The sequence below is a fragment of the Rattus rattus genome, chromosome X, assembly GCF_011064425.1.
Source record: "Rattus rattus isolate New Zealand chromosome X, Rrattus_CSIRO_v1, whole genome shotgun sequence".
NCBI lineage: Eukaryota > Metazoa > Chordata > Mammalia > Rodentia > Muridae > Rattus > Rattus rattus.
In genome coordinates, this window is record NC_046172.1 from 2731053 (window position 1) to 2751948 (window position 20896).

Below are 20896 nucleotides of genomic sequence, written 5' to 3' on the forward strand. Positions count from 1 at the left end.
GTGTTAGGAAAACATGCTTAGACTTTGGTCCAGTAAACCCTCCACCCCTACCCCCCCAGAAAGAGAAGGGGGGTGGAAGAAAAGGAAAAGTTATACTTCCCGTGTTAGGCAGACTTAGTAGTATATAGTGGAAGCTCTGTATGCAACTATATTAGAGGAGGGACTTCTGGGAAGCAGATTTGCATTACTTCATTAAGGGAATAATTGTTCTTCCCATCGCCTTAGCATGACCTCGGGTTAATCAGTTTTCTTGAGGTGTGGTCTCCTGGCCAGGTGACTGACAGACTCAGTTGGATTAACTCTTCAGGTTACTTCAGGTTAATAGTAGGTAATGGTATAATCTTTGGAGCAAATCAAAATATCCTATCTCTGGGTTCCAGGGTCAGAGGTAGAACTCAGATTGCACTCCTTTGACCAGGAGAAAATAACTTTCCCTGAATGAGCTTCAGCAAAACCCTGGCACCTCCATCTTTTCATATGGTATTTTAAATCCTAAGGAAGGGCAATTATGAAGCTTCCCTCTCTAGTTACCAAGGAAACAGAAAGTGTGAGCAAAGTAGATCATGAGGGAGGGGTCCATCCTCAGTAGACTCTAATTCTTGGAACACCCACTTATGTCAAGAATTGAGGCCTCTTGGCAGCTTTTAGGGACCTCTGCCATCAAGCCTAATATAGTAATGATGCAGACCAGGAAGATCATGACTGTCTGGTTCAGAGGAAACAACGAATGATCACTAAAGTCCATTTGGGAAGGTAACAGTGCCAAAGATAGAAAGTTAGGAAAAACCAGCTAAAATGCGCAAAACCACACCAGATGTCATCTTTCTATTTGGATTCAGAAACAATTTTGGTGGTGGCAAGACAACTTGGCCTGAGACTTTGGATTATGCGAACAAAAAAGAGCCAAAACACAGACTTATATGATATGACCTTTATGAGAGGGAAAAGACCTCAGGAAGATAGTGAAACGAATGTGAGAATGAAGAAGGTTGGGGGACAGCAAAGGCCAGTGTGGGTGCTGGCAAACAGCAGGAGGAATACAGATTTCGTAGTGACATCATCAACTGTGAGGGTGCAAATTTCTAAATGAACAAATAAACTCAAAATTTCCAAGTGAAAAAAAAATAGGTCAAAGGGTCCCAGATAGTAAGAATACAGTAAAAGCTTCTGAGCGGGGGTTGAGTTGGTAAATAAGAGATGATGATATTAAGACAGAAGTTGAATGTGCAAGGTCCCAGGACTAATGGTGTCATTCCTAACATCATAAATTCGGCAGACCTCAGAAAAGCCAGAGATCCAATTACAAAGCTCTTCATCAAAAATGATGGTTGTCTAGACTGAAGGTTTAGTTAGTTACATCATCAAGTACAGCTTCCAGGCAGCTATAAAATAGAAGAAACATAAGGAGAAAACAGATCAGAAGGTAGAGCCTTCCAAACACTTTTGGGGTACCTGGCCTCCACCAGGGACATAACCAAGGCCATTTCCAGCTTCTGGATAATGGCAGGGACAAGGAGTCCCAGGATCCTGGTGTAAAACTATTTGACCAGTTTCTAATCTTCTGGATTCATCAGTGTCAGCCTTCAGATTCCAGACCCTAAGTCCTCAGGATGAACTGTCTTATTTTAAAGATTTGGTTTGTGTTTTATTCATTTGTATTTCAGACAAACCAGTACTGATTTGTCATGACACAGTCAAGTATAAAACATCATCTTACAATTTCTTTAGAAGATTTATTTCTTTATTATATATGGGTACACTGTAGCTGTTTTCAGACACACCAGAAGAGGGCATCAGATCCCATTACAGATGGTTGTGAGCCACCATGTGGTTGCTGAGGATTGAACTCAGGACCTCTGGAAGAGCAGTCAGTGCTTTTAACCACTGAGCCATTCCCTCCAGTTCCTTACAAATCTTAATGGAAAAAAAAAAAACAAAAAACAACCCAAATCTTAAAGAACAAAGCAAAGTTTACAAGAAGCTCAATAGGTGATGCAGTTTACTGCCAAGCATAACAACCTAAGTTGCATAACAACCTAAGTCCAATGCCCAGGATTCACATGATGGAAGAAGGGAACTGGCTCTCCAAAGTGATCTTTTGATCTTCCACATGCCTACCCCCAGCACATATAATAGATAAATGATTGTAATTAACATTTAAAAACAAAATAGTGATTATAGAGAAACAGTTCTAGACAGATGGTTGTAGAGTCAATAAAGGTAGAGGAAATCAATGAAGCATGTTAGAACTTAAATCCTTCACTTGACAATTGGCCTTTTAGTAAGACAAGCTTGCCATTGACCAAGAACAGAAATGATGAACCCTTATCACACCTCTTTTGAGTTTATTACTTCCCACATTTGAGGTTAGCGCCTTCATTATATATAGTGTCTTTGACACTCAAACCTATAAGAGATCTACCAATCTGTAGGTGTCAGAGACATCCTGTCTGTGGCAGGAGGGGTTATTGTAACCTACTTGGCCATACTCTAGTTATATGTCAATCACTAAATTGACACAGTGGGCATATGTGTGTGTGTGTATACATATATATATATATATATATATATATATATATATATATATATGGAAGCAAAACACTTATACACATAAAACAATAACAACAATAAACTATCAGGTGATGACTTAAGTTCAATGTGCTTCATTGATTTCTTCTACCCCTTGAGGGCTCTAGGTTTCTCTACAACCACTATTTAGTTCTTTAACATTTGTTTTATATTTTGACTGCACCACAAAGAGTGAATACTAGTCCTGCTAAAGTACAGATGAAAACAAAACCAAAACCAACCAAACAAAACCAAAAACCAACTACCTTTAAAAATAAGACATTCTGGGGGTTGGGGATTTAGCTCAGCGGTAGAGCGCTTGCCTAGCGAGCGCAAGGCCCTGGGTTCGGTCCCCAGCTCCGAAAAAATGAGAGAGGAAAAAAAAAGACATTCTGGGGAAAAAACGTCAATTTCATTGTAACAAAATACATAATTTCCTACAGCATAGTAATTATATTTTTAGGTAATTATCCCAGAAATGAAAACCCCTATTCACATTGAAAGCTATACCAAAACAATCATAGCAACTGTATTAATAACAATAAAAAACTGGAAAAAACGTCCATAATCAGATGAATGGGTAGGTGGTAGTACATTCTACTATGAAATGGCAACCAGTGATAAAAAGGAACAGCTAGGCATAGTAGCACACATCTGCAATCCCAGCATTCAAAAGGTGTAGACAATAGTTCAAGGTCATCTTTGGCTACATATTGAGTTCAAGGCCAGCCTAGGCTAAATGAGAACCAGTCTTTCTTTAGGTGAAATTAATTATAAGTGAGAAAATATTGATATGATACAATGACTCAGTTGAATCTCCAAGGCTTTAAACTGAGTGGGGAAAGCCCAAATCTGGACGAGCACACATATGGCCAGGCCTAGTGGTCCACATGAAGGCCAGATGAGTTTGAGGCCAGCCTAGGCTATGCAACTAGATCCAAGGCAGCCTAGGCTACACGGTATCCTCTCTCCTGAAACAAAAATCATGTATTATATGATTCTATTTATATATGTCAGTCTTTAATGACAATTTGAGGGACAGAACAGATTAATGTCAGATCTCGAGGACACAGTGCAGATGGGAGACACATAAATGCACTGTGGTTCCAAGTCAGGGCAGTGGAAGAGCCCTTTGGGACTGAGTCAATGATACTCTACTGTTATATCGGAGCACATCTCTATCAGATGTGATAAGTGGAGAAAATCTGGTGAAGGCCATGAAACCTTCCATGTTGTTACAGCTGCATGTAAGTCACAGTCTTAAAGTCAAAAGTTTAATTTTATCAGGAATGTTGGCATTTGCATATGAAATGCTTTGAAAGCTGATGAGTTTGAACCCATGAGGCCAGCTTGACAAACACCGGGAAACTCCCAAAAAACAAATTTTAAAATTATGCCAAGTGATATCAGAGGCCACCAGCAGGATGATAATCTAGTTTGCTTGTGGCATATAGTTATAGCTGGAGAATGCTTGTCACAAGGTGGGGTGCAAGGGAATTTTTGTTTTCTTTTGATTTTCAAGACAGGGTATCTCTGTGTAGCTCTGGCTATCCTGGAACTATCTCTGTAGACCAGGCTAGCCTTGAACTCATAGATATTTGCCTGCCTCTGCCTCCTGAATGCTGGAATTAAAGACATGCGCCACCACTGCCTAGCTATGAAGTCTTTGTTTTTGATAGCTGAATAGTATTCCATTGTGTAAATGTGCCACATTTTATCTATTACTCTCTTGAGGGTCATCTAGGTTGTTTCCAGTTTCTGGCTATTATAAATACAGCAGCAATGACCATGGCTGAGTAAGTGTCTCTGTGGGACAATGGAACAACCTTTGTGTACATGCTCAAGAGTGGTATTGTTGGGGTTGGGGATTTGGCTCAGTGGTAGAGCGCTTGCCTAGCAACCACAAGGCCCTGGGTTCGGTCCCCAGCTCCGGAAAAAAAAAAAAAAAAGAGTGGTATTGTTGAGTCTTGAGGTAGATTGATTTCCAATTTTCTGAGGAACTGTACTGACAATTCTAAAAATTTGGTTTCTTTTTTTAAAACAACATAAATATTATAAGAATGTGTTTTTGGTTTAATCCCAGGTATGGGGATATGGGATACGGGGCTGCTTTGGACTGACTACAGCAGACTATGATTTGCCTCGAGCTCTAGCAAAGGTGTGGTTTTTGCGAGCCATGGATAGTTTCCGTGATTGTGTGATGTTTGGAATTATGGGGACTTTTCAGAGGGTATATAAATGGGCTCTGAGAGGAGAGCTTGGTGGTTGGTGGTAGTTTAGGGGGGTTGGTTGCAGTTTGTTAGTCCATGTTCAATGAAGAAACAAAAGGAAAAATAGATTCAGGTATTTCTTTTTCTTCCCACTCTATCTTTCATTCTCTCCTTTCTAGTGATAGGGGGGTGAAACTAGAGGGAATAAGGGGTTGGAAAAAGAAGAACCCACAAAGTAGCAGAAACTAGATACAAGGAACTACCATTTGATTCCTAGAGTGGTTGTACAGATTAGAACCATACACAGCTCTGCCCTTGTTTTTAAATTTAATTTTATGTATCTACTGTGTTTTGTTTTGCATTTAAAGCTTTTATCTTGGTGGAATTTTATTTTGTTGTAAGGACTAATAAAATACATATCATATTTTCCTGTTTGTTCCCCTCAAGCAGCTACTAAGTGGCCTAGAAACATTTGGAAGCTATTTGCATTTCTTAGGGAAAGAACACAGGGAGAAATTAGTAGAAACTGTTTTGAAGCAAGAATCTTGAGGAACGAAACCCTGGCTCTCAAAAATTCTAGACAAATCCCTCTATTACTAAAGCTGTATATCTCCAACCCTAGTGACAACTTTTAATGGGAAAAAAAACCCTCTAATTTTCACTATCTCCAGCAATGGACAATTTGTGTTGTCACTTGAGTTTTTGATCTTAGCCATTCTGACAACTGTAAGATGGATCTCAAAGTCGTTTTGATTTGCATTTCTCTGATAGCTAAAGATATTGAACATTTCTTTAAGTGTTTCTTGCAGAGATCCATCTATCTGCCTTTGCCTCCTAAGTGCTGCTAAGTGCTGGAATTAAAGTACTATTTTAATCTCTCTCTCTCTCTCTCTCTCTCTCTCTCTCTCTCTCTGTGTGTGTGTGTGTGTGTGTGTGTGTGTGTGTTCATGCCTGATACTTATACAGCCCAGAGGGTGTCACAGCCCATGAAATATAGCCCAGAGAGTCTTTCCCTTCCTCCCTCCCTCCCTCTCTCCCCCCTCTCTTTCCTTCTTTCTTTAGAGGCAGAGTCTCACTATGTAGTCTTCACTGAGCTGTAATTCACTATGTAGACCAGCTTGGCCTCAAACTCATACAGAGTCTTTGGCCTCTTCCCCTTGGTCACTGGGATTAAAGGTGGGCATCACCACTCCTGGCTTACTATTTATTTCAAATCAGAGTTGTGTTATGTTGCTCAGACTAAGTCTCAAACTAAGTCCAAGCAGCTGCAGTACTTTGCACTTTACTATATTGCTTCTTTAAAAAAAGGTTTTATGTGTATGAGTGTTTTGCTTACATGCATGTTTGCAAATAATAAAAGTTAAGTGTCTTTTATCCAGGAAACGAATGATCAAGGTTGGGTAGAAACTCCATATTGGAATTAAAAATTTATACAATAATACATTGCTTGCAAAGGCCAGAAGAAGACATCAGATCCCCTGGAACTGGAGTACAGATGGTTTTTTAACATTTTTTGAGCCACCATGTGGGTGCTAAGAATAGAATCTGCATCCTCTAGAAGAGCAGTTAGTGCTCTTAACTGCCAAACCATCACTCCAGGCCTCTGCAATGCATTTTCCCCCCTTTTTTTTATTCAAGTAATTTCCTGAAATGGGTCTATTTTTGATAATGATTAGATTAAGTATTTGCTCTATAGTCTTTTGGGGGACATCTTCCCACTTATAGAACAAAATTAGTCTAAAATTTTTTAAAAATGAAAATGAGATTACTGAGTGCTTACTCTTCTGCAAGTTATTTTTATTCACTTGGAAATAACAACAGAATCTTTCTAAGTTAACACATTCCTTTTAATAACTGTGTTCAATGAGTTTGTGGATGTCTATGCAGCAATGTATTTAATTACTACTCTTTTTAACTAATAACACATGTGAGGAGTGAAGAATCAGCCTTATACTGACACGAACAATTTCTAAAATCTGTATCAAAGGGTTCAGACTCATAATTCATTGCTTTTATAACATCCTCTACTCAAAATATGGCTGTAGTCTAAGGGCTCTGGGAGGGAAACTGTCAGAACACTACCCAGGTAGATTTGAAGTCTGATATTTAAAGAACAAAGCGAAACTACAAATGTTTGGAGTAGCAGATAGCTAGGTGGGTAAAGGTATCTGACACCAAACCTGATTGACTGGTGGAAGGAGAGAACTGAGTCCCTGGAGATGTCTTCAGACCTCCGCATGTGCCTGCTCCATAGAATGCATGTACACATACACATATACACAATAAATAAATAAGTAAATAAATAAATACGAATGCTTATTAATATTTTGAAGATAATAAAGTTAAGGATGTTAAAAACCACAGTTTTGCTTTTCAGAATTATGATTTTTTAAAAAAAATTACTATTTTATTCATTCATTTAAAAAAACAAACTTAAATTCAATACACCTCATGCATTACTAACACAAGAGAGGGGTATGAGCTTTCTAATTTGATTACCCAAATAAATCTTTTTTTTTTTTTTTGATTCTTTTTTTGAGCTGGGGACCGAACCCAGGGCCTTGCGCTTCCTAGGCAAGCGCTCTACCACTGAGCTAAATCAACCCCCAAATAAATCTTCTAAGCTGTTTCTAACTGGCATTTAAACTCAGATGGATACTTGGTTCTTTTTCTTTGGCTCTTAGAATATTGCCTTCACTATGGCTAATTTCTTTCCAGAAAATTCCCTATATGGAATTTAAGGCATAGCCCAGCAGAGGGCTCCATTTCTATTTTCTGAGTGACATCCAGCATACAGCAAAGTCACTGCAGACAATGAGGAAATCAGCAGCAAGGACTGCTGTCCTCCTACATTCCACCCACGGGGCTAGGGCTATTGGGTTCTAGTTCCAGCTGCTGAGCTTGGGACAGATGGTGTCTGCAGTTCCTTTCAGCCATGGAGGCGGAGATAGACATGGTTTCTAAAAATAACTAGTGGTTCTGGAAGAGTCCTATTCTGTTAAACGCAAGTAATTTTTGTTTCAGCTTTTATCCCTCTAAGATTCCTGTCCTCTTTTTAAAATATACTTAAAAGATGTAGAGATACAGAAATGCTTAGAAAAAAACATATTGAAAAGATACAGATGTATAAGTGCTTGGTGAATGCACATGAAGAAACATTTCACAGTAGTAAATTGAACAAATTGCAATTGAATTTATTACAGCTTGTTTTTATTTTTGTTTTGTTTTGTCTTGTTTTGAGATAAGGTAGGTCCCAGACTGGCTTAGAACTCATGACTCTCCTGCCTTAGCTTTCCAAGTGCTGGAATTAAAGGCATGAACCACTAACCTAGGCTCAGAAATGTGTGTGTGTGTGTGTATGTGTGTGTGTGTGTGTGTGTGTGTGTGTGTGTGTGTGTGTGTGTGTGTGACAGTAATAGAAAGCTGACTAATACACAGATGGACCAGTGGGGACAGATGCAGTTTGGTCTATTCCTTCTCCCCAGAGGTAGGGCATCTCTGGAATGAGGACCCATGAGCTTCTACTAGACAAGGCAAATTCTCAAATTTATGGCCAACTCCCATATAGAAAGACAGAAGTTTAGAGCACTATTTCCAGGTTCTGTGCCTTGCATTGAAGAAGAGGAATGGCTAGTTTTTATGACTGACCTTAGGACAGTGAAGAGAAAGCAAGAGAAGCGGCAGGGGACAAAGCCAGAAAGGACTTGCTTCAACTTAGAGTACAGAATACATCAATTGTCCATACTTTTCGTAGGGTGTTCTGAGCCTGGAACACTAAAGAATTTCTCCTTCAACAAAAGAAAACCCTGAAGCACAAACATTAGTAATTATGAGGTGACTGTAGTAGTGGCATGAACTGAGAGATTGTGAGTACAAAGCAAGCCAGGGCTGCACGGAGAGACACTGTCTCAAAAATGGGATGATTTATTTTACAATATTAAGGTATATTCTTCATAAAATTATACTGTAATTAGGTCTAAGACATAAACCACAAAAATTAAAGAAAACAAAAATAAAATCCTCTTATTTACGATGTAAAATTCCAAACCAGTATTAAAAAACAAAGGACTTAACAAGAAAGGGCTAGTTTAGGAATGGAACCTATAACCTAAGACATTTTAAAAATGATATGTTGTCATTTGGATGAAATTTGTGTTTTCCTCCCAAGGCTTCATGTATTCAAATTAAATTTTCATCAAAAGAGTGGAAATTTAATCTGACTGCATTATTTAGAAATAAGACTTTATTATTTTATTTTTAAATTGAAAATAGATTCTTATTCTCATACACTATATCCTGTTTAATAAGATAAAACAAAATCCACCACATGGAAGCTGGACCAGGCAACCCAACAAAAGTAAGAGTCTGAGGAGTAGGAACAAGGATCAGAGATCCACTCATCCATACACTCAGGAGTTCTATACAAATAAATACTAAGCTGAAAGCTACAGTATATGTGCAGAGGACCTGGTGCCGACCTGTAAACACTGAGGAATGCATCTGTTCCCATCTGCTGACAGAGGAAGCTTCTCTGATGATGGCTGATTAAGGCATATAGCAGAATATCATCAGGAGTCATTTTACTGATTGTACTGGCTAGTTTTGTGTGTCTACTTGACACAAGCTGGAATTATCACAGAGAAAGGAGCCTTAGTTAAGGTTATGCCTCCATGAGATTCAGCTGTAAGGCATTTTCTCAACTAGTGATCAAGTGGGAGGGCTCAACCCATTGTGGGTGATGCCATCCCTGGGCTGGTAGTCTTGGGTTCTATAAGAAAGCAAGCTGAGCAAGCCAGTAAGAAACATCCCTCCATGGCCTCTGCATCAGCTCCTGCCTCCTGACCTGCTTGAGTTCCAGTCCTGACTTCCTTTGGTGATGAACAGCAATGTGGAAGTGTAAGCTGAAGAAACCCTTTCCTCCCCAACTTGCTTCTTGGTCATGGTGTTTGTGCAGGAATAGAAACCCTGACTAAGACACTGATGATTTTAAAAAAAAAAGCAATATTATTTGTTTTTATCCCAGGCTTCTTGGCTATCTAATCTCTGCTTCTTGGTCACCCAAGCAATGCCAGGTATAAGTTCCTTTCACAGAGTGGGCTTTGAGTCAAATCAGACATTTGTTGGGAACGCCCACAAGTTCTTTGCCACCATATCTTGTAGGCAGGATAGATTACAGGCCAAAGGTTTTTATTGCTCTGTTAACATTTATATCTCTCTCTTGGTAGCCTGCATACTACCTTCTCACACCAAAGAGACTAGAACATAGAAGTGAAGACTTCATGTAGGCATCAGCTCGAAGTTTTCATGTACTATAAACTGTGTGAGCATTGTCCTCAGCAATGGGGCCCAATTGTCAGTTTGACAACAGCCTGTGTTGTTTGTGGATTTCTACTGGACTCCCTTGGCAAAGAACTCCACTGAATGCATCTCAGTCACAGTATTGGAAGCTTCCTTTGCTGACAAGGGATGGCCAGTTGGGACTTCATCTCCACCAATATTAGGACATCTTATTAGGATCACCTTCATATATTTCAGAAAGTTTCCACTGCATGAGATTTCAATATCATCTCCTAAATGCTCTGCAATTCTAGCTGTCTCTCCCTACAATCCCTCCCTTAAACCCATCTTCCCTCCCACTCCCCACCTGAACTTCTTCCCAAACCCCCACCTCCAGTCCACCCATAAAATATGTTCTATTTCCTCCTCCAAAGGAGATTAGATCCATGTGTTCCCCCTAGTCACTTCCTCTCTACCCAGCCTCTCTGGGTGTACAGATTGTAAGTTGGCTATCATTTATTTAATGACCAATATCTACATATAAGTGAATGCATACCATATTTATCTTTCTGAGTCTGGGTTACCTCATTCAGGATGATTATTTCTACTTGCAAATCTCATGATTTCATTCTTTTTAATAGCAGAGTAATACTCCATTGTGTAAATGACTCACATTTCTTTTATCCATTCTTCTGTTGAGGGACATCTAGGTTGTTTCCAGTTTCTGGCTATTACGAATAAACCAGCAATGACCGTGTTCGGCAAGTGTCCTTGTGGTAGGTTGTAGCATCCTTTGGGTACATGCTCAACAGTGGTATAGCTGGGTCTTGAGGTAGATCGATTCCCAACTTTCTGAGAACTCTCCATACTACTTTACATAGTGGTTGTACAATTTTCTACTCCCACCAGCAGCGGAGGAGTGTAGCCTTGCCCCATATTCTTGTCAGCATGAGCTATCTTTTGTGATTTTTTTTGTTTTTTGTTTTTTTTTTTTCTATTCTTTTTTTTTTCGGAGCTGGGGACCGAACCCATTGTGATTTTTTTTTAATCTTAGCCATTCTGACAGGTATAAGATGAAATCTCAAAGTAGTTTTGATTTGCATTTCTCTGATGGCTAAGAATATTGAATATTTCTTTAAGTGTTTCTCAGTCATTTGAGTTTCCTTTATTGAGAATTCTCTATTTAGATCTGTACCTAATTTTTTAGTTGAATTATTTAATTTTTTGAAATCTAGTTTCTCTTTCTTTATATATTTTGCATATTACTCCTCTATTAGATGTAGAGTTGATAAAAAATATTTCCCTTTCTTTATAGGTTGCTATTTTGTCCAATTGTCAGGGTACTTTGCCTTACAGAAGCTTTTCCTTTTCCTGAGGTCTTATTTATTAATTGCTTGTCTTAGTGCTTGCACTATCAGTGTTCTGTTCAGAAGGTTTATCTCCTGTGCCAACAAATTCAACATCATTTTACACTTTTCTCTTCTACCAGCTTCAATGTATTCTGTTTTATATTTTGGTCTTTGATCCATTTGGACTTGAGTTTTGTGCAGGGGAATAAGTATGGATCTATTTGCATTTGTCTACATGCTTACATCCATTTTGACCATCACCATTTGTTGAAGAAGCTGTCTTTATTCTACTGTGTATTTTTGGCTTCCTTATTTAAAAAAAGTGTTTACAGGTGTGTGGGTTTATGTCTGAGTCTTCAATTCTATTCCATTGATGAGCATGTCTGCTTTTGTACCATTACCATGTGGTTTTTTTATTTCTATAGCTTTGTAGTACAAATTGAAATTGGGAATGGTGAGATTCCAGTAGTTCTTTTATTGTTCAGGATGGTTTTCGCTATCCTGGGTTTTTGTTTTTCCATACAAAGTTAAGAATTGCTCTTTCAAGGTCTGTAAAGAAATGCATTGGAATTTTGGTGGGAATTGCATTGAATTTGTTGATTGTTTTTGGCAAGATGGCCATTTTTACTATGTTAATCCTACCAATCCATGAGCATGGGAGGTCGTTCCATCTTCTGAGATCTTCTTCAATTTCTTTCTTCAGAGACTTGAAGTTCTTGTCATACAGATCTTTCACTTGCTTGGTTAGAGTCACACGAGGTATTTTATACTATTTGTGGTTGTTGTGAAAGGTGTTGTTCCCTTGATTTGTTCCCCTCAAACCATTTGTCATTTGTATATAGGAGGGATACTGATTTTTGGGGTTAATTTTGCATCCAGCTAATTTGCTTATCAGCTGTAGGAGTTTCCTCGTGAAAATTTTAGGGTTGTTTATGTATACTATCATATCTTCTGCAAACAAAGATACACTGACTTCTTCCTTTCAAACATGTACCCCCTTGATTGCCTTCAGTTTTCTTATTGCTTTAGCTAAGACTTCAGTACTATATTGAATAGGTATGAAGAATGGACAAACTTGTCTTGTTCCTAATTTTAGTAGAATTGCTTTGAGTTTTTCTCCACTTAAGTTGATGTTGTCCGTGGGCTTGCTGTTAACTGCCTTTATGTATTGAGGTATATGTTTTGCATTTCTAATCTCTCCAGGACTTTTATCATGAAGGGGTGCTGGATTTTGTCAAATGCTTTTTCAGCATCTAATGAGAAAATTATGTCTTTTTCTTTCAGTTTGTTTATATGGTGTTTATATGTAGTCATTGACTGACTTTCACATATTTAATCATCCCTACATCTTTGGGATGAAACCTACTTGATCATTGTGGATGACCTTCTTGATGTGTTCTTAGATTCAGTTTGCAAGTATTTTATTGAGTATTTTCCCCATCTGTGTTTGTAGGGGAAATTGGTCTGTAGTTCATTTTTTTTGTTGAGTCTTTGTGTGGTTTGGTATCAGGGAAACTGTAGTTTTATAAAATTAATTGGGCAATGTTCTTTCTGTTTCTCTTTTGTTATGATTTGAGGAGTGTTGACATTAACTCTTCTTTGAAAGTCTGGTACAATTTCTGATTTGTGATGTTTCTGGTTGGGAGACTTTTAACGACTGCTTCTGTAGCCTTAGGTGTTATTTATCTATTTAAAGTGTTTATCTGATTTTGATTTAACTTTTGTAAGTGGTGCCTATTAAGAAAATTATCTATTTCTTTTAGATATTTCAGTTTGGTGGAGTACAGGTTTTAAAAGTATGACCTTGAGGTTCTCTGGATTTCCTTGGTGACTATTATATTCCATTTTGTTTCTGATTTTCTCCATTTGTGTATTACCTCTCTGTCTTTTAGGTACTTTGGATAAGGGTTCCTCTATTTTGTTGAATTTTCTCAAAGAACCAACTCTTTGTTTCATCGATTCTTTGTATTACTTTTTCTTTGTTTCTGTTTTATTGATTTCAGTCCTGAATTTGATTATTTCTTGCCATCTAATTCTCTTGGGTGTGATTACAATTTTTGCTGTTGTTCTAGAGCTTTTAGGTGTGTTGTTAAGTTGCTAGTATGAGATCTCTCCATTTTTTTAATGTTGGCACTTAGTGCTATGAACTTGCCTCTTGGACAGGCTTTATTGTGTCCTACAAGTTTGGGTATGCTGTATATTTCTTTTTATTGAATTCTAGAAAGTCTTTAATGTCTTTATTTCTGCCTTGACCCACTTTTCATTCAGGACAGAGTTGTTCAGTTTCCATGCATTTATAAGCATTCTGTTGGTACCCAGTTTTAATCCACGGTAGTCTGATAGGATGCAGGTTGTTATTTCAATAATTTTGTATCTATTATGACTTTCGTTGTTACTGAGTATGTGGTTAACTTCGTAGAACATTCCATGACGTGCTAAGAAGAAGTTACATTCTTTTGTATTTGGGTGAAATATTCTGTAAGTATCTGTTAGGTCCATTTGGTTTAGGAAGTCTGCTAGGTCCAGTATTTTTCTGTTTAGTTCAGTTTTTGTCTGAATGACTTGTCCATTGGTGAGAGTGGGGTATTGAAGTCTCCCATTATCAGTATGTGAGGGTCAATGTGGTATTTAAGCTGTAGTCATGTTATTTTACAAACTTGGGTGTCCTTGTGTTTGGGAAATAGATGTTCAGAACTGAAACAGTATTTTTTTATTTATTTTTTGATGAATATGAAGTATTCTCCCTATCTCTCTTGAGTAGTTTTGGTTTGAAGTTAGTTAGATATTAAAATGGCTGCACCACCTTACTTCTTAGATCCATTTGCTTGGTATATCTTTTGCTAACACTTTACCCTGAGATAATGTCTTTCCTTGATGTTGAGGTATGTTGTTTGGATGCGACAGAAGGACAGATCATTTTCACATCCATTCTATTAATCTGTCTTTTTATTGGGGAATTGAGATAGTTGATGTTGAGTGATATCAATGACCAATGATTGCTGATTCCGGTTATTTTCTTGTGGTTGGTGGTGGTGGTGGCATGGCAGCCGCAGCAGTGGCAGCCGATGGGGGGATGCAGTGGTGGGTGGTGTGTGTGTGTCACACACACAAAGAAAGAAAAAGAGGGAGAGAGAGGCAGAGGCAGAGGCAGAGGCAGAGGCAGAGGAGAGAGGCAGAGGCAGAGGCAGAGGCAGAGGCAGAGGCAGAGGCAGAGGCAGAGAGACAGAGGCAGAGGCAGAGGCAGAGAGACAGAGGCAGAGAGACAGAGAGAGGTGGTGGGTGAAGGAGCACACTTCCCTTCTTTTGATTTTGCTGGTCTGAGTTTATTCCTTGTTTTCATGGGTGTATTTAACCTCCTTAGGTTGGAGTTTTTTCTTCTAGCACCTTCTATAGGGATACATTTGTAGATAGACAGTGTTCAAATTTGGCTTTATAATGGAATATTTTATTTTTATATCTATGGTGATTGAAAATTTTGCTGGGTATAGTAGTCTGGGATGGCATCTGTGGTCTCTTAGAATCTGCAACACATCTGCCAGACCCTTCCATTGAGAAATTAAGTGTAATTCTAATAGGTCTCCCTTTATATGTAACTTGTTCTTTCCCCTTTACACCACCTTTTAATATTCTCCCTTTGTTATGTATGTTTTGTGTTTTTATAATTATGTGGCAAGGGGAGTTTCATTTCTTTGGTACTCTGTATGCTTTTTTTCCCTAAAAAAATTAATCATTCCATTTTTTTTACTTCTCAAATGATATCCCCCTTCCAAGTTACCCCTCCACAAACCCCATCCCACATCTGATCTCTCCCCTTTGCCTCTATGAGAGTGCTTCCTCACCCAGCACTCTCCCCAACCTCTCCAGCACCCCACTATTCGGAAGCATCAAACCTCCACAGGACCAAGGTTCTCCCATCCTATTGATGTCAGACTAGGCCTTTCTCTGCTACATATTTATCTGGAGCCATGGCTCCCTCCCTGTACACTCCTTGGTTGGTGATCTATTCCCTGTGAGCACTGGGTGCTGAGGCCCACTGACATTATTCTTCCTATGGTGCTGCAATCTCTCTCCACTCCTCCAGTCCCTTCTGCCAGCTCTCCCACCAGTGTCCTGAGCTCAGTCTGATGTTTGGGACCAAGCATCTGTATCTGCATAGGTCAGGTGCTGGCAGAACCTCCCAGGGAGCAGCCACACCAGCTTCCTGTCAGCAAGCATCTCTTGGAAACAGCAACAGTGTTATACCTTTCTTTATAGGCATCTCCTTCTTTAGATTAGGAAATTTTTCTTCTGATTTTGTTGAAAATATTTTTCTGGATCTCTGTGCTTGGACTCTTCTCCTTCTATTTCTGTTATTCTTAGGTTTGGTCTTTTCATAGTGTCCCAGATTTCCTGAATGTTTTCTGTCAGAAGTTTTTTTTAGATTTAACTCTTCTTTTGACACGTGTATCAATTTCTTCAATTGAAGTTTCAACATCTGAGATTTTTCTCTTCAATCTCTTGTATTCTGTTGGTTATGGTTACATCTGCAGTTCTTGTCCAAATTCTAAATTTTTCATTTCCTGAAGTTCCTCAGTTTGGGTTTCTTTGTTGTTTCTATTTCCATTTTAAAGTGTTGAACAGTTTTATTTGTTTGCTCCCACTGTTTTTCTGAATTTCTTCATTTCTTCCTTAAGGGCCTCTATCATTTTCATAGAGGCCATTTTAAGATTTTTTTTTCTTGTGTTTCAGCTACGTTGTTTATAGCTATGTTGTTATTCAGGGCCTGCTGTGGTAGGATGGCTAGGCTCTATTGGTGATGTATTGCCTTGGCTGTTATTGGTTGTGTTTCTCTGCTGTTGTCTAGGCATCCGATTTGGGATTATCATAGGTCTAGGTGCTGATTTCTGGATTTATTTTTATTAGGTGGGTATTTTGTTCCTTGGTTTCTGTTTCCTTTCTTGATTTTCAGGGTGTGTGATGGCTGTGTGTTGCCTGATTTAAAAAATCCTCTTTAGACTTGATAGTTTTGACTACTGGAGGTTCCAGGTAAAATGTGTTTCTCGATATCAGGAGGTGACACTTAGAAATAAGGATAGGCTAAGGGTCTGAAGGAGTTTGCAGGAGGAAGGAGAAGAGAGTGTTCAACTATGGTCTGCTTATTTTGTCTCCTTGTAACGGGCTGGGAGACAGTGAAGAGAGGTCACCCCAGAGGCTCTGCAATAGCACTGGGGATGAGACTAGGGGATTGGATCTAGAGGAACTGAAGGAGAGAGTAAGATCTACAGTCAGCCTACTTGTTGTCCTGACAGAAGTGGACTGTGGGTTAGCAGGGAGTGCCTGTTGGAATCGGGGCTGGAATAAATCAACAAGTGGGGAGAAAGAAATTATGAGGGGAAGGTCTGTGGGATCCACAGTAGGTGGAGGCAGAGAAGGCTGCCACAGGTATTCTGCTTCAGAGCTCAGGATGGTACTGGGGGATTGGATCTGGGGGAACAGAGGGAGCAGAGAAGATCTGTAGGCAGCATACCTGGGCTCGGGAAGGGAGGCCAGAAGGGGAATATCCAGGGGATCCACACTAGATGGGAATGGATGGGGCCCAAGGTTGGGGTAAGAAAGCATGCCAGAGGTGTTCTGTGGCAGAGTTGGGGATGAGACTAGGGGATTCGATCTGAGGATATAGAGGGAGTTCAGAAGAACTACAGGCAGCCTATCTGGTCCTCTGGCAGCCATGACCCATAGGTTAGCAGGGGGTGCCTACTGGATTTGGGGCCTGGGAAAATTGAGTTGGAGGAGGGAAGCCAGGAAGAAATCATTCATGGGGTCCACAGATGTATATGGGGTCTGGGGGAGGGAGGAGAGGATGAAGACTGCAGATGATGTTCTGCTATAGATATAGAACTGGACTTGGTGGGAGGAGGGAGTGGTGAATGTCCTCAGTTGTCTTACCCGTTTCCCTGGACTGCTCAGCTGGTGTGTTCCCAGAGAATGCCTGCTGGTGTTGGAGGCTGGGATAGTGCGACAACTTGGGGAAAGGAAGGTTGGGGGAAAAGGTCCCTGTGATTAGCTGGGGAGTGAGTCAAAGAGGAAAGGGAGACCACAGCAAGTTCTCTGCCACAGAGCTAAGGGTGAATTTGGGGGTTGTATCTAGAGGAACAGAGAAGGAAAGATCTGAGTAACGAAGACTTTAGAAGGTGATTAGGATTAGATGTTAGGGTGAATGACTAGTGGTGGTCTTATAAAAAATAAGATAGGCCAATGAGATGGCTCAGTAAGTCTGATAATCTGAATTTGATCCCTGAAGCCGACATTGAAAGGAGAGTACCAACTCCTGAAAGGTCCTCTGATCTTCACATGTGTGCCTACACTCAAGTATATACAACAATACACACAATCACACACAAACACACACACATTAATATATTTTTCTAAAAGTATAAGGCAGTTTTGGAGAGATGGTTCAATGGGTTAAGACCAGCACCTGTATAGATCACAACCATCTCTAACTCCAGTTCCAGGGGCTCTGAGACCCTCTTTTCTGACTCTCATGGGTACCAGGCACCTATGTGGTATGCTTATAATCATGCAAGAAAAACACACAAACATATTACATAAATAAAACAATAGATAAATAAATCTCTTTTAAAAGAATAGGGAATGAAATCAAAAGACACAGTAGCGCGCATGTGCGCGCGCACGCACACACACACACACCCACACCAATATTCACTAATGTGTAAGCCATCATCATACTGCATCATGGACTCTTGACCTGGGGTCGACCTGAAGCTCTCTCTGTCTGTTTGTCTGTCTATCCGTTTATCCCCAGCCACTTATCTACTTACCTACCTATCTATAATCTATCTTCCTTCCTTTCTTCTTTCTTTCCTGCTTTATTTCTTCTCTCTTTTCTTTCATTTATCTCCCCTCCCCCTTTTCCCTTCTTTCTGTTTTATATTTTGAAATACAGCATCTCAGTGTGATCTATATAATCCAAGCTGGTAGGGGGCTGGAGAGATGGCTCAGATGTTAAGAACACTGACTGCTCTTCCAGAGGTCCTGAGTTCAAATCCCAGCAACCACATGGTGGCTCACAACCATTTGTAATGAGAGCTGCTACCCTTTTCTGACCTGTAGGCATGCAGGCAGAACTCTGTATACATAATAAATAATCTTTTTTTTAAAGTAAGATAATCCAAGCTGGCCTCAAACTTGTGATCTCCCTGCTTCTGCTTTCCAAGTGTGTATATATGTATGTGTATGTGTATATGTATACATACCCAGTCTGTGAAGTTCTGTTATTACTAATAGAAAGATTAATATATATAAATAAATATATGAATAAATCTGTCCAAATATGATAAGAAATTCTCAAACCCAAGCCATAATAAAATATTACTGTACACTGAACAGAATGTCCAACATTTAAGTCAGATGTAAGTGGATACAGGTGTACCACCACTTGAAACAGCTTAGTATTATGTAATAACTTTAAAGAGAGGCAGTCTCCATGAGGCAAAATGCAAATATATGTGCACCTAAGCTCAAGGGCCATCCATAAGGGTTAATGAGAGGTTTCTCCAAATATTTCAGTTTGGTATCCATATTTGAATTCCAGTAAATGTGAACAGTAGGAGTCAATTTCTAACACCCATGAACAAATAACAAATAATAATTTCATAAATAAAAAGATACTGAAACTACTCATAAAAATTAGCAAAGCCTATACGTGTTTGCTGATCAGAAAAAATGACAGATAAATAACTCAATAGTTTTTCAGAAAGAGAATTTCTTTTTTTTTAATCTTTATTAACTTGAGTATTTCTTATTTACATTTCGATTGTGTTTCCCTTTCCGGTTTCGGCCAACATCCCTTAATCCCTCCCCTTCCCCCATCTTCCCCCATTACCGCCCCTCCCCCATTACTGTTCTCCCCAACAATCTAGTTCACTGGGGTTCAGTCTTGCAGGACCAAGGGCTTCCCTTCCCTTCCGGTGCTCTTACTAGGATATTCATTGTTACCTATGAGGTCAGAGTCCAGGATCAGTTCATATATAGTCTTTAGGTAGTGGCTTAGTCCCTGGAAGCTCTGGTTGCTTGTCATTGTTGTACATATGGAGTCTCAAGCCCCTTCAAGCTCTTCCAGTTCTTTCTCTGATTCCTTCAACGGAGGTCCTCTTCTCAGTTCACTGGTTTGCTGCTGGCATTCGCCTCTGTATTTGCTGTATTCTGGCTGTGTCTCTCAGGATCGATCTACATCCGGCTCCTGTCGGTCTGCACTTCTTTGCTTCATCCATCTTGTCTAATTGGGTGGCTGTATATGTATGGGCCACATGTGGGGCAGGCTCTGAATGGGTGTTCCTTCTGCCTCTGTTTTAAACTTTGCCTCCCTACCCCCTCCCAAGGGTATTCTTGTTCCCCCTTTTAAAGAAGGAGTGAAGCATTCACATTTTGATCATTTGTCTTCAGTTTCATGTGTTCTGTGCATCTAGGGCAATTCAAGCATTTGGGCTAATAGCCACTCATCAATGAGTGCATGCCATGTGTGTTTTTCTGTGATTGGGTTACCTCACTCAGGATGATATTTTCCAGTTCCATCCATTTGCCTATGAATTTCATAAAGTCATTGTTTTGATAGCTGAATAATATTCCATTGTGTAGATGTACCACATTTTCTGTATCCATTCCTCTGTTGAAGGGCATCTGGGTTCTTTCCAGCATCTGGCTATTATGAATAAGGCTGCTATGAACATAGTGGAGCATGTGTCTTTGTTATATGTTGGGGCACCTTTTGGGTATATGCCCAAGAGAGGTATAGTTGGGTCCTCAGGTAGTTCAATGTCCAATTTTCTGAGGAACCTCCAGACTGATTTCCAGAGTGGTTGTACCAGTCTGCAATCCCACCAACAATGGAGGAATGTTCTTAGAAAGAGAATTTCTAATCAAATGCTAGGTCCTTGCTCATAGGATAAGATCCTAATTAGGATGAATCATCAAGTCACTTAAGACCAACAGACACTCTAACCTGCTGCCAAGGGTCTTAAATTCTTGCTGGGATTTGCTGCCCCAGCTGCTGAGGGTGATGTGAGCAAACAATCTTCAGATGTCAATCCCTTTTGAGGTGGCTCAGTTGCCACAAGCATCCCTGTTCAAGGGTATACCTTTCCCAGTGCATCAACATTCATTAGTGGATCAGTGAGAGTCTCATCTTTACCCAAGCTCAGAAAATACATGATCTAGATATTTCTTCTGGGATCAGGAAAAAACTGATGTAAGGAGTGCATAACAAGTCAACTGGTTTCTTGGCTTTACCCTGCCCTCATCTTTCCATATGGATTGCTAGCAAGCTAACACCCTAATAAAGTCTGCATGCTAAATGACACTCCAGAGCCTGCTGCTTCCAGAAGTCACTGTACAGTGCCAGTTTTCAATCTTGCTGCCTAAGCTATCAAGCTTTAATGCAATAACAAGCCAGGCATTCTCATGTTTGCCCCAGGTAGGAAGGTTGTGAGTTCA

General features: G+C 39.6%; 1 protein-coding gene and 1 pseudogene across 1 annotated transcript in view; both read left to right on the forward strand.

Moving 5' to 3' along the window:
• Positions 1-20896, forward strand: part of Araf (A-Raf proto-oncogene, serine/threonine kinase) — a 64430-nt gene that overhangs the window by 27574 nt on the left and 15960 nt on the right. The gene's annotated exons all lie outside the window — the stretch shown is intronic.
• On the forward strand, positions 615-1194 carry LOC116888383 (annotated as a pseudogene).